The 5613-nt window shown below is 38.5% G+C and overlaps 1 pseudogene; it reads right to left on the reverse strand.

Annotated features, from left to right (window-relative positions):
* Positions 1-4413: 4413 nt before the first annotated feature.
* Positions 4414-4531, reverse strand: LOC139031784 (U4 spliceosomal RNA; annotated as a pseudogene).
* Positions 4532-5613: the final 1082 nt, after the last annotated feature.

Here is a 5613-nt window from a genome sequence, read left to right on the forward strand (position 1 = left end):
TGGAGTAATAGGCAAATTTGGCATTGGAGTACAGAATGCAGCAGGACAAAGGCTAATAGAGTTTTGCCAAGAGAACACACTGGTCATAGCAAATGCCCTCTTCCAACAACACAAGAGAAGAGTCTACACATGGACATCATGAAATGGTAAAAACCAAAATCAGATTGATTATATTCTTTGCAGCCAAAGATGGAGAAGCTCTATATAGTTAGCAAAAACAAGACAGAGAGCTGACTGTGGTTCAGATCACAAATTCCTTTTGCCAAATTCAGACTTACATTTAAGAAACTAGGGAAAACCACTAGACCATTCAAGTATGACCTAAATCAAAACTCTTACAATTATACGGTGGAAGTGAATAACAGATTGAAGGGACTAGATCTGATACACAGAGTGCCTGAAAAACTATGGACAGAGAATCATGACACTGTACAGGGTGCAGTGATGAAGACCATCTCCAAGAAAAAGAAATGCAAAAAAAAGCAAAATGGCTGTATGCGGAGGCTTTGCAAATAGCTGTGAAAAGAAGAGAAGTGAAAAGCAAAGGAAAAAAGGAAAGATATACCCATTTGAATGCAGAGTTCCAAAGAATAGCAAGGGAAGATAAGAAAGGCTTCCTCAGTGATCAATGCAAAGAAATAGAGGAAAACTATAGAAAGCAAAAGACTAGAGATCTACTCAAGAAAATTAAAGATACTAAGGGAACACTTCATGCAAAGATGGGCACAATAAAGGACAGAAATGGTACGGACCTAACAGAAGCAGAAGATTTTAAGAAGAGGTGGCAAAAATACACAGAAGAACTATACAAAAAATTCTTCACAACCCAGATAATCACAGTGGTATGATCAATCACCTAGAGCCAGACATTCTGGAATGTGAAGTCAAGTGGGCCTTAGGAAGCATCACTACGAACAAAGCTAGTGGAGGTGATGGAATTCCAGTTGAGCTATTTCAAATCCTAAAAGACGATGTTGTGCAAGTGCTGCACTCAATATGTCAGCAAATTTGGAAAACTCAGCAGTGGTCACAAGACTGGAAAATGTCAGTTTTCATTCCAATCCCAAAGAAAGGCAATATGAAAGAATATTAAAACTATGGCACATTTGCACTCATCTCACATGCTAGTAAAATAATGTTCAAAATTCTCCAAGCCAGGTTTCAACAGGACCTGCACCGTGAAATTCCAGATGTTCAAGCTGGAATTAGAAAAGGCAGAGGAACCAGAGATCAAATTGCTAACATCCGTTGGATCATCAAAAAAGAAATAGAGATCCAGAAATATATCTATTTCTGCTTTATTGACTATGCCAAAACCTTTGACTGTGTGGATCACAACAAACTGGAAAATTCTTAAAGAGATGGGAATACCAGACCACCTGACCTGCCTCTTGGGAAACCTGTATGCAGGTCAGGAAGCAACAGTTAGAACTGGACATGGAACAACAGACTGGTTCCAAATAGGAAAAGGAGTACGTCAAGGCTGTACACTGTCACCCTGATTATTTAACTTACATGCAGAGTACATCATGAGAAATGCTGGGCTGGATGAAGCACAAGCTGGAATCAAGATTGCTGGGAGAAATATCAATAACCTCAGATATGCAGATGATACCACCCTTATGGCAGAAAGCTAAGAACTAAAGAGCCTCTTGATGAAAGTGAAAGAGGAGAGAGAAAAAGTTGGCTTAAAACTCAAGTTCCAGAAAACTAAGAGCATGGCATCCGGTCCCATCACTTTATGGCAAAATGATGGGAAAACAGTGGAAACAATGATAGACTTTATTTTAGGGGGCTCCAAAGTCACTGTAGCTGGTTACATAAACCATGAAATTAAAAGACACTTACTCCTTGGAAGACAAGCTATGACCAACCTAGATAGCATATTTAAAAGCAGAGACATTTCTTTGCCAACAAAGTTCAATCTAGTCAAATCTATGGTTTTTCCAGTAGTCATGTATGGATGTGCGAGTTGGACATTAAAGAAAGCTCAGCAACAAATAATTGATGATTTTGAGCTGTAGGAGGAGACTCTTGAGAGTCCCTTGGACTGCAAGGAGACCCAACCTGTTCATCCTAAAGGAAATCTGTCCTGAATATTCATTGGAAGGACTGAAGTTTAAGCTGAAACTCCAATACTTTTGCCACCTGATGGGAATAATTTACTCATTTGAAAAGACTTTGATGCTGGGAAAGATTGGTGGAGGGAGGAGAAAGGGACAACAGAGAATGAGGTGGTTGAATGGCAAAACTGACTCAATGGACATGAGTTTGAGTAAACTCTGGGAGTTCATGATGGACAGGGAGGCCTGGCTTGCTGCAGTCCTTGTGGCCACAAAGAGTCATACAAAACTGAGCAACTGAAGTTAACTGAACTAAACTGAACTGATTGATAAGTATGATCATTTTGCCACTTACTTTGTTGTTTTGGATTCAAGTTTATAAACCTTTTCTGTGTTTCCTGTCTAGAGAAGATCCTTTAGCATTTGTTGAAGAGCTGGTTTGGTGGTAGTGCATTCTCTCAGCTTTTGCTTGTCTGTAAAGCTTTTGATTTCTTCTTCATATTTGAATGAGATCCTTGCTGGGTATAGTAATCTGGGTTGTAGGTTTTTCTCTTTCATCACTTTAAGTATGTCCTGCCATTCCTTTCTGGCCTGAAGAGTTTCTATTGATAGATCAGCTGTTATCCTTATGGGTATCCCCTTGTATACTATTTGTTGCTTTTCCCTTGCAGATTTTAATATTTGCTCTTTGTGTTTGATCTTTGTTAATTTGATTAATATGTGTCTTGGTGTTTTTCACCTTGGGTTTATCTTGTTTGGGACTCCCTGGGATTCTTGGACTTGTGTGGCTATTTCTTTTCCCATTTTAGGAAAGTTTTCAATTGTTATCTCCTCTAGCATTTTCTCATGGCCTTTCTTTTTGTCTTCTTCTTTTGGGATTCCTATGGTTTGAATGTTGAGGCATTTGACATTGTTTCAGAGGTCTCTGAGGTTGTCCTCATTTCTTTTAGTTTTTTTTTTTTCTTTTTCTTTTTTTCCTCTTGGCTTCATTTATTTCCACCATTATATCTTCCACCTCACTTATCCTATCTTCTGCCTCAGTGATTCTACTGTTGGTTCCCTCCAGAATGATTTTGATCTCAGGTATTGCATTATTCATTATTGATTGAATGTTTTATTTCTTTGTCTTTGCTAAACATTTATTGCATCTTCTCAATCCTTGTTTCTTGTCTATTTATTTGTAACTCTATTTTGTTTTCAAGATTTTAGATCATCTTTACTATCATTATTCTGAATTCTTTTTCAGGTAGACTCCCATCTCCTCTTTTGTTTGGTTTGGAGGTCATTTATCATGTTCCTTTACCTGCTGAATATTTATCTGCCTTTTCATCTTGTTTAGATTTCTGTGTTTGGGATGGCCTTTCTGTAGGCTGGAAGTTTGTGATTCCTCTTTATTGTGGAGCTTGCTCCCTGTGGGTGGGGTTAGACTAGTGGTTTGTCAAGGTTTCTGGTTAGGGAAGCTTGTGTTTATGTTCTGGTGGATGGAGCTGGATCTCTTTTCTCTGGAGTGCAATGAAGTGTCCAGTAGTGAGTTTTGGGGTGACTATGGTTTTGGCATGGCTTTGGGCAGCCCATATTTTAAGGCTCTTTGCTGTGTTCTTGTATTGCTGGAGAATTAGTGTGGTATGTCTTGCTCTGAAACTTGTTGGCTCTTGGGTGAAGCTGGGTTTCAGTGTAGGTATGGAGGCTTTTGGATGAGCTCTTGTCAATTAACATTTTATCATTAATGTTTCTCTTGTATTCTCAAGTTTTGGGTTTAAGCCTCCTGTCTCTGGCTTTCAGTCTTTTTCTTACAGTAGCCGCAAGACTTCTGTATCCATACAAAACAGATGTTAAAACATCTAGGTTAATGGTTAAAAGGTTCCCTACAGTGAGGGACACCCAGAGAGGGGATGGACACCCAGAGAAGTTCACATAGTTACATGGAGAAGAGAAGAGGAAGGAGGGAGATAGAGGTGACCAGGAGAAGAAGAGGGGGAATCAAAAGGGGAGAGATCAATCTAGCCAGTAATCAGTTCTCTAAGGGTTTTCCACAGCCCAGAACACCCAGAGAGATTCACAGATTTAAGTAGAGAAGAGAAGGGTGAGGGATGATATAGAGGTGACCTGGGGGAGAGTCAAGAGAGGAGAGAGCAATCAAGCCAGTAATTGCACCACTCCTTTGGAAGAGAATGGGCTGCCTTTCTGGGTGCCTGGTGTTCTTCACCAGCATTTAGAAGTTGTTTTGTGGAAGTTGCTCGGCCTCAGCATTCAAATGATCTTTTGATGAATTTTTGGGGGAGAAAGTGGTCTCCCCTTCCTATTCCTCCACCAAATTGGGACCACCTCCCCACACATTTTGTGTTTTATTGATTATTTAATTGCAACAAATCTTAATTCTTTTGCATCATAAGTCCATTTATTTCTATTAGCAATAATCGCGCCTCGGATAAACCTCATTGGCTACGATACTGCCACTGCGCAAAGCTATTTCTATCAGAGTAAATACTGTCATGGAAAGAAAGTGAGAGACAAAATTAAGGTAATAAATGTTTTATTAACAATGCCTGCTAAATGTTTTCAATGTTATTTTGAAACATATTTGAAGAAATTTCAAATAAAGCACTCAGTAAAGAAAACAGGATTAATTTCACCCTTGTAGTGTCTCAAATACTCTGCCTCTGGCAATCAGGAATAAAACACCAAAACTTTTGTTCTCTAAAACTATTTTTATATTGGCTGCAATTGTCAAATCTTGTCTGACTCTCTTGTTTAAAATTTCTGTGGCAGGTAGCAGCTGCTGTTGTTAAACCTTACATATTTTTTATAGCTTTATTTTAGAGTTTGTGATTCTTCATGTCGTCCAAGTAAAAGTATGCTTTGTGAAACATTATTTACCAGAAGTATCAGATGTTTTATCACAGGGAAATTCTCAGAGAAGAGTTGGAGCTGGATTTTGGCATCCCAGGTAACTCAGTGGTAAGAACCTGCCTGCCAATGAAGGATATGCAAGAGACCCCAGTTCAATCCCTAGTTTGGGATGATCCCCTGGAGAAGGAATTGGTAACGCACTCCCATATTCTTGACTGGGAAATCCCATGGACAGAGGAGCCTAATGGATTACAGTGCATGGGGTCACGAAGAGTCAAACATGACTTAGTGATTGAACATGCATCACACAATCTGGGTTTTAAGGCCAAGAAGAATTCATCATTTTGATTGACTGTGAAGAAAATTGCTAAAACACACACAAACTTTTTTTTTTCATTTATTTTTATTAGTTGGAGGCTAATTACTTTACAATATTGTAGTGGTTTTTGTCATACATTGACATGAATTAGCCATGGATTTACACACAAACTTTTAAACAAAACATTCCTCAAAAGCTGTTTCTTCATATATGAAATATTATACACTGATATTTAGAGTCACACAGGAGCAAATGTGATTGCATATCTGTAAGTACATTTTATTTTTCACCCAATACCTTTTACAAATATCATTTTTTATTGACAAAATAATTGTAATTTGGTGGCAAGAACTTGTGATTTCTTCTGTATTAAGGAGCAAA

The sequence above is a fragment of the Odocoileus virginianus genome, chromosome 2 (assembly GCF_023699985.2).
Source record: "Odocoileus virginianus isolate 20LAN1187 ecotype Illinois chromosome 2, Ovbor_1.2, whole genome shotgun sequence".
NCBI lineage: Eukaryota > Metazoa > Chordata > Mammalia > Artiodactyla > Cervidae > Odocoileus > Odocoileus virginianus.